Source organism: Henckelia pumila, chromosome 1 (assembly GCF_033568475.1).
Source record: "Henckelia pumila isolate YLH828 chromosome 1, ASM3356847v2, whole genome shotgun sequence".
In the NCBI taxonomy this organism is placed as follows: Eukaryota; Viridiplantae; Streptophyta; class Magnoliopsida; order Lamiales; family Gesneriaceae; genus Henckelia; species Henckelia pumila.
In genome coordinates, this window is record NC_133120.1 from 101,211,225 (window position 1) to 101,220,174 (window position 8,950).

The 8,950-nt window shown below is 33.3% G+C and overlaps 1 long non-coding RNA gene across 7 annotated transcripts; it reads left to right on the forward strand.

The window, feature by feature from the left end:
• Positions 1–1,249: 1,249 nt before the first annotated feature.
• LOC140874953 (uncharacterized) lies at positions 1,250–5,188 on the forward strand. Of its 7 annotated transcripts, none has more exons than XR_012148270.1 (8): positions 1,250–1,918; positions 2,109–2,158; positions 3,150–3,333; positions 3,671–4,044; positions 4,256–4,307; positions 4,450–4,523; positions 4,625–4,702; positions 4,790–5,188. It is a non-coding gene; the product is annotated as an uncharacterized lncRNA (long non-coding RNA). The 7 variants fall into 7 exon arrangements; XR_012148268.1 differs by having other exon boundaries at positions 1,250–1,727; positions 1,866–1,918; positions 4,256–4,523; XR_012148269.1 differs by having other exon boundaries at positions 1,250–1,575; positions 1,866–1,918; positions 4,256–4,523.
• The last annotated feature ends 3,762 nt before the right edge of the window (positions 5,189–8,950 follow it).

Below are 8,950 nucleotides of genomic sequence, written 5' to 3' on the forward strand. Positions count from 1 at the left end.
GTACGGTTCCGAACACTACCATGGTGTGTTCGGTGTTAGCTAGCTTAATTATTTCTGCAGATGTGCATATATATATGTTTAACCTTACCTAATGACCTAATTAAGTTTGAGCTTTTTGGAAGAACATATATAAGCTAGACTTGTGCATGACACCTTTTTAAATATACTAATTATAAGAATCTTTAACGCCCGTTAATTTGGTACGGGAAATTGTTCACTGCCTTATTATGGGTAAACAAGATTATTATATAAAAAATAATAATAAATTTCGAATATTAATTACAACTTGATTCATCTTATGCGAGTGGTTGTTTTTCATAATTATTTATAGCGCATCACTATAAAAAATTATATCCAATGTCCACCTGCATAAAATAGAATTAAGTAAATTCAATTGATAATTCAACACCAAAATTTTACCTATTAATATTCAAAAACCTTGAGCTTATTTGCATGAAGTATATTTCCATTATCAACAAGAAATTACATAAAACATCCAAAATATCTTATACATTGATGAATACGTCAATCAAAGCACCTATTTATGTCAAAACCCTAGTTTTACTATCAAATGGATGCTATATCAACAAAACACTTCACTCGGTATCTCGATTATAAATTGAAGTAAGAAGAAAAAACTATTGAAATTGTGAGTAAAATTTCGTCTGAAGCCCCCTATTTTATAGAAGAAGATCGGTAGTTCAGAATTGGATTTCAGATCTTCGGATCTCTGCATGCTCGTCATGTTTCCTAACATCATAGTTTGGATGTTAGGATCCCGACTTCGGTGGTTTCGAACTTGCATGCACGCACTTAAATGCACATAGATGGACGCAAATGATGTTTTAAATAATGTTATTAACGGTACTTTAATATATAATAAATTTCTTATTTATAACTTGCACTCCGTCACTTTTTTTTACAACATATATTATTCTATTTATCTATTTTAACTTTATTTTGATGCATTTTTTATGTTATTTATTTTATCTAATTATTTATGTTTTATACTATTTATGATTATATTATCTTTAAATATGTTATTTATTATTATTTTTAAATTATTTTAAATGTATTGATTTTTTTTAATTTTATTTATCATAAAAAATTTCTAACCGACCCCAATCATTTAAAATTATTTAAAATCGCAAAACTAATTTTAAATAAAAAATTGCAAATAAAAAAATAAAGTATAACAAAATCACAAAGACAATTCGATTTAAATATTTTTAAAATAACAGAAAAAACGCACCGTGATCAAATTCACCTCCTGACAAGCGCCAATCAGCCGCCATCGCAGCTGTAACTCCGACCGAAACAACCGGAGGCCACCCTGGATGTTAGCCGAAGACACCCGATGAATTCGATTATGGTTTGAATCCAAGAAACAATGGGGTTAGATCGGGCGAGCCATCGCCCCTGTTTCGATCGGAATCTGCCATCGAACCCAAATCACATCCCGTCCAAAAGCTAGCGCCAACCCGTCTCCTTCGGATTTTTTGTTGTCACCATCGCAATCATCGTACTTCGTCGGAGAAGGGCCGACGACCGCCGTGTCTTGTTGATATTCTGCAGGTGATGGAGACAGAGCTCGCCACTCAAAATCAACACCCCTATGCCGACCATACTCTAATTGGTTATTTATAAATCCCGTATTGTATCGTTAATCGTGCTTATTCTTCATCCATAGCTCTTTATTGTTCCTTTAGCTGCTTTTCAGCTTCTAGGTATGCAGTGTTGTTCTCTTTTTTGGCCTTTAGTTCGGATGATTTCAGTTTTTATTGATCGAATTTGAGTTTTTTTGAGCTCTGAATAGTGTTTGATATTTAAAGTAGGGTATTTGAAAATGTTTTGATTGATGCTAGATGGTACGGGGGAGGTGTGCGCTGCTGCTGAGAGGGATCACTATGAGAAATCGGTAATTAATTAATTTTCTTCTCGTTCTTTGTGTTCTATTGTTAATTATTTTGATGTTTTATGTGGTTAGTTTATATATCTTATTTCGAAGATGATGAAAGGAAATGAACAGAGTCTGAATGATCGTTAATGACTTGGCTTATCCAATTTGCTATTCTATTTAATAATTTGTTTCGGTGTCTATTTTTCAGCACCTGATTGTCAACTTTCTCGAAGCTGCTAGTCTGTTAAAGTTCCGGAAGTATGTATCAATTTTAATACCTTCACTTGTCTGGCGATGATATTTTAAAGTTTCTTCTGCATCTCGTGCTACCATTTCTGCTTTAACCTATTAGAGAATCATCGATATATGTTTGATTATTTCCGGAATGCTTATGTGCTAAAATGCTATTGTGCCAATTCCAAGAAAGTGAGAATTAAACAACAATGTATATAATCACTATTTATTTGAGACCTGGTTCCATTATTTATACGTGATTTTTCTACTGTTGCACGAGAAAATAGAACTATATAGATCAATAAAAACTTGACAGCTGTATAGATGTGGATGCTACGTATTTCATAGGAATCAAATATTCATGAAATTGAGATTTTATTAATCAGTATAGATTTAACCATGTGGCTTTATTTCCCAAACCTAATAAAATTAATGGACCCAGTTTTTAAATTACTTTTGTTTTATTGACGTTATTTTATTTGCATATCATTTGTATATGTATGTATGTATGTATGTGTATGTTACAAGAACAGTACACGCAATGCATTTTTGAATATTGGATGTGTATATATTCTTCCCTTTCTCCAGTGTTTTTCAACATTTGGTTAGTGAAAATTTGACCATATACGATCTGAAAAAATAAATAAAATTATGATTTAGAAAGTTAAAGATAAAAAATTCCCTCAAAACTAAAGATATGTGGGAAAATGGGACTCAAAGTTGGGATTCAAGGTCGGATCGGAGTTGGAGAGTCACCATATTTGACACACATGAACTTTTTAAAATAATTAAATTTAGTATTAATGAAACATAAAATCGTACAAATTTGAAGGAAGGGGTTGTTCCGCCAACTCCGCTGCCAAATACAGTATCTGAAATTGTAACTATACAATGTTGTGGTAAATTTGTTCATTTTCTTTCGATTTTGATCTTGTTGATTATAGTGCCTCGCTATATATACTCCATACAAGTTCTTGTTTATATCAAATTAATGTGCATACTTGTATCGACATAGGAAAGGATACTTCTATAAAGAATCTTTTGAGAAAAGATGGCCTTCACTTATTGTTCCATCTATCCTGTACTAACTGGAGGCCAGTGAGTTGCTAAGAACAAAGCATGAATTGGGCAGACGTGTGATGGAGGATTTTAGTGATGCTGCTGCTTCTAAACTGTTGGAGAAAGAAATGCGTTAAGTGGTAAGTTCTTGGATGTTTAAAATGTAGAATTTTACTGCATTTGACATTCAATGGCAGCCTTCTTGTGTATCAAATTAAATTCATCAAGTTGATTGTCATTGATGTCCAAGATACTCATATAACCTGTATACATGGATGTTGGATCTTTTTTTGTATTTCGTCAAGTCTAATTTCTAGAAGTAGATTAAAGCAGCATCTTATTTCCGAGTAGATTTGTACAAAGTTGAACTGGATATCTCTCTCTAGCTTTAGTGATTAAACTTGCAAAGACTCGTAGTTTTGAAAATATATCATGTATCAGCCTAACTACCGGTTTGTTGTCTTTTTCTTTTGTCAGTTTAAGGGTACTGTTGGTGGTCTCGGGGTAGCTGGCATATCTACGTCTCTTCTGAGATCTGTCTTGAGTACCACTATGGAAGATCTCCTTGCTTTGGGTCTTTTCTCTGCGGGAAGTTGTGTAACCCATCTCCTTATTTAAGTCTCTGTGTCAATGTTTTCTGTTCCCTCATATCTTAAGTTGGTTATTTTGCTATTCACATTATTTTATATTCCTTGTATCTAACTCAGCTTGAGCATGACATCTGTGTATAATAGGATTGATATTCCAGCTAGAGCTGTAGGATTTCTTAAGGCCATACACCGTGGAAAAATAGCCTAGGACCCTTGGAACCTCAAACATGACATCACATGATTGATAATTCATGGATTATAGTAAGTACATCAATCGTGTTCAAAATCATCTTGACTTTGGGATTGGTGAAGATTGTTTTGCTTATATTACAACGTTGGTTTCTTAGACAACTTTTTCCGGACGGTTATCTTTTGATTACTTGAACATTCTTTAGTTGCCTTCAATAAATTATAAATTCTGAAATAATTTGCAAAGTTGAAAGCTTATTTGCTCCTTCTGGCACTTATGCAGGGCTAATGCATTGAAGATGGAGCATTTGTTCCACCTGGACAAACACAGGATGGTGACTCAAATTTCTACTCTGTTTACTTTTGGTTTCTGATGTATTAATTTTCTGTTTACTTTTGGCTTCTGATGTATTAATTTTCTTTATTTTCTCGACACAATTTTCATTATTCTGTTTTTATGATATGCTTTTGTTCGAGGATTACACCGTAGACAGATCACTGCTAGCTACTTCCGTATATGCTTTTGTTCGAGGAATTGGGGTCACCACAAGGTTTAATTTAAATGTTTTTTTTGCTCACATTTATTTTTTCTAAATGTTATTGAGATTCCTTTAATTTTCACTAAACTGTGATTGTATTATGATCTGTCTAGACAACCTAGAGTACCATGTGGAAGAGCTGAACAAGACGGCACCTTGATCAATGGTTGTGCTAGTTAAACCCTCTAAAGGTTAGTTGCTTTAGCTTAATCTATTAATATTTGTGAGTGTATTTTGTTTTGACTTCAATTTGAACGCATGATTATGAATTTGTGTAGGAAATCACTTTCTTTGTTCCAACTATATTGCAAGTTGGGAGACGCGGCACAATGGAACTCTGGAAGACACTCTAATGGTTGAATATTTCCAGGCTTACATTGGGGATGTGCTTGATGTTGTGAGGTACTTATAATAGTGGATAAATTTCAGTGAGAAGTAGTTTGTGGTTGATTTGAAGAAAGAGGATTAAAGAAGCCTATGATCCTTGTTCTCTGTCGATTCCCTGTATATTATCAGTGTAGTTATAGTTTCTAATGTGCATAGAATTAAGATTCGAATTTTTAATATTGAGTTGTAATACTAAAAAATTCTAATGTGCATAATTTTTTTTTTGTATATTTGAAAAAAGACAAGGGTGAAAAAACGTTGTATATTATATGTTTAAAATCGATGTTAAATATCATGTCGTTAACAACCGACAATGGTTTTTCACTCAATTGACAATGGTGAAAAACCGTTGTCGTAGCCTCAAAATGACAACGGTGAAAAATTGTTTAAACACCTTTTAACAACGGTTTTTCACTCTTATCTATTAGTTTTTTTTGTTGTGATTAATATTGCACAATGAATACAGAATAAATGTGATTGTTATCCTTGCAACTACAACTGCAAGACATCATGGAGAGGATTTTTACTTGACATGAGGTGTTGACCTATAACAAATTACGTGCGTGTATTGAATTCATACACATAATAATTAATCTAAAATAAGATTTACTTTTGATTCTAAGGATTTGTTGAGGTCTTAATGGAATGATTCTTATTTGTTTCAAAAAAATAAAATAATAAGATTTATTTACTTTTGCGTATATATTCACCTGGTTGTCATTTACAATTTTGAATTAATGCATGATATATATAACATCGAATGTTAGGACCAAGTAAGAACTTTGAAAATAATTAAAAACTTTAATTATTAATTTGAGATAGATGGATCAACTTGAATATTGTTTATAACAGAGAGTGAAAATCAAACCTTATGTACTAATTAAGTAAGTTATATTATAGGAACACTACAAGAAAATTCTAATTCAACAACACTGAAAAGACAACGGTTTTATACCAAAACTGTTGTCATTTACCTTTTAACAACGGTTTTAGCAAAAACCGTTGTCTTTGAGCGTTTTTTTGTATCAAAGACAACGGTTTTTCAAAAACCGTTGTCTTTGAGGGGTAAAAGACAACGGTTTTAAAAACCGTTGTCTATGAGCGAGTTTTTAAGAAGTTACGACAACGGTTTTTATCAACCGTTGCTATGAGCGGATTTTGATGAGTTTACAACAACGGATTTTATCAACCGTTGTGGATTAGCTGGATTTAAAATATATACTTACAAATATAAACACACCGTCATATCTCTCTTCCTTCCCCTCTCTAAGTCTAATTCGCGATCCCCTTTCTCAAAAACCCTAACCTTGCCGCTTTTCTGGCCGATGGCCGCTACCTTGATATTGGAAACTTTCAAATCATGTTTTTGAGTAAATCTAATCGAGAGCTACACGTTGATACCCAAGTTTCAGAGAAAAAACCGCGAGTTGCAAACCAGTCTCGGACACACCATCGTGTCGCCATCTCTGGCTGATCTCTCGGTGGTTTAGGTGTTTTGTTGGCCGATGGGAGGTAGTAGGCGACCCTAGGACCAGTTTGAACCAAGTCCAGAAATTTTTGTGCAAAACAAGTCGCGATTCACACTCTCAGGCGAGCTTCTGCTGGACAAACCACTGTGCACTGTGGTGTTCCCTAAAATTTAAACCATTTGAAGAAATCGAAGCTGTTGTTTGTGGAATATTACCGAGACGCTCTCCATCTCACAGTAAATCAACTTCAACAGGTTACACGTTTGTCAGATTCACCTTACACTGCTCATGTTTTTAGTTGATTTCCCCCAATATCTTTTGTTTTTTTTTTGAAAATCATTTATCGTTTCATTTTTTACAGTTTTGATCGATTGGCTTGATTTTATTGTGTTTACTATAGATCATCGGCATGCACGACTTCAGAAAAATCAAAGCTCAAAAGGTATGTGACGAATTCAACCACATCGTAAAGTTTTATTCATCAGATATTGTCCTTAATTATGATGTTTCATTATTTTTGTCGTGAACTATAATTTGGTCGATTTATAGAAATTTGATTGATATTGTGAACTCAATAGAGCTGAGTGACCTGTACTGATTGACGCTGTTAAACGTGCACCATTTGTTTTTTCTCTTCATTGAACCCTTAGGTATTTTTATGTTTTATCAATGAATTGTGGTTTTTTCGCATTTTAGCGAGTGTTGCTACGCTTTCATGTGGTAATGTTACTTTGTTATTGTTTGCCAATAAGTCTAATATTTTCAAGTATTTGATTTATGGTTTTTTGTCAAATAAATTGATCAAAAAGTTTTTTCATTATAACAACTTTTATTTTAGAGGAGAATGTGGGTGCAGACAGATCATTGTTGAGCATTTGTGCTGTCCTGGCAATTTTTTTTACGTCAATAACAAATTCTGCAATAGTTGTGAAACTCCATTCACATCATTTTTTTATTTCAAATGGGATGAGAAGAACTGAAAATGAACGGCGCAGTGTCTAGTTTGTATATGTGTCTCTCTGTTCGTGAGGCTCTTCATTTTTTCCTCATTCATCTCTTTTTATCCCTCAAAATGGTGTGTCCTGCTTCTACTTCTTTATCTATGGTTCGGTGCTTGATGATGCTCCACTGGCCCGAACCATTTGCAGTTAACCAATGGGCTGGCTTAGCAAAATTTTCAAAGGTTCAAACCATAAACTTTCTGAGGGGCGACATAATTGGAGAAATGAAGAAGATAATGTTGCTAATCGTCCATCTAGTTCATTGGTAAGTGCTTATCTTTTCTATCTTCTTCTCACAAGTCTAACATGTTGACTAACCTACATGAGGTTTAGTGCTGATTTAATTAATTGTTTTTTACAAATTTCAATTTTTTTCCTGAATGTTGAAAGTTGATTCTACGTGTTGTTTTCTACCACAATCATAGAACTGGATACTCTTGAAATTCTTATAATTTTATTTTTACTCCAAGTTCATGTTTCAAAATGCAGCTTCATATTTTGGCGACAGTTCAAATCAAGCCACATCAAAGATAACTAAATTGGTGGATCTAATAGTCCATTTGGGACGGAAAGTTGTATATAGTAATTAGTATATAATGGCACTAACCATAACTACATGTTCTCTCAAATTTGATGTTAATAATGGATTGTGAAAATATGCTAAATTAAGGCCATCGATTTATGTTCTTCACTGGTCTGATTTGCCTGATGTGTAACTATTATGCTTTGGTGCTCCAAGATATTGATGTATTAAGTTTAGGTTTGTTGTTTGCATATTATATTTAATATGCTAAATGATTTTGTAAAGAACCAAAATTGGCCAACGAAGGCAACAAAATCACAGGAATATTGTACATGAAGTATCATAAGTCAGCTTGGAAGAGCTGGATTTTTAAACTCGTTATTATATAGTATGGTGATAGGTCTTATTATAGTCTCAAGTCAAATAGATATGTTGAGGGGACAAAGATGACGTCCTTTCCCTTGTAGTTGTTTTTCACTCTTATATACTAAATGTTTCCTTGGTCGCATCCTGGCACGAGTTCACTTTTTGACAGATGAATTAATTATTTTTTTCACATATTATTATATTTTTTTGTATAAAAAGTTTATTTATTGATGAACATTGGTGTAGGAATCGTGGTCAGAGACTGAAGATATAGAGCATGCTATTGCTCTGTCTCTTGCAGATCATTTTGTTTACAGGACTCTGACATGTAGTAAACAAATTCCAGGGTCCCTTGGATATGAAGAACAAGATGAAAAAAACACTTTTGCATCATGAGTAGGAATAAGCTGTTAATACATACATATATACACCCACGCTTGTTACATGTACGTGATGTGTTTTTTAAACAGTTTCATATGATGGCACTAGCAAGCTAATATAAATGATAGGGTGTAGATTAAGTTGAAGTATGACAACTGTAACCATGATGGTACCAGCACCAAAAAAAGATGAAAATTTGTACTTGTTCAATTGAAGTTTAATAAATTTTTCTTATTATAAATGGCGGGTGATTTTAGTGCTCGATGAAGTAGATATCCTGTGATGGCGAAGGCATTGATGAGTTCATGGAGA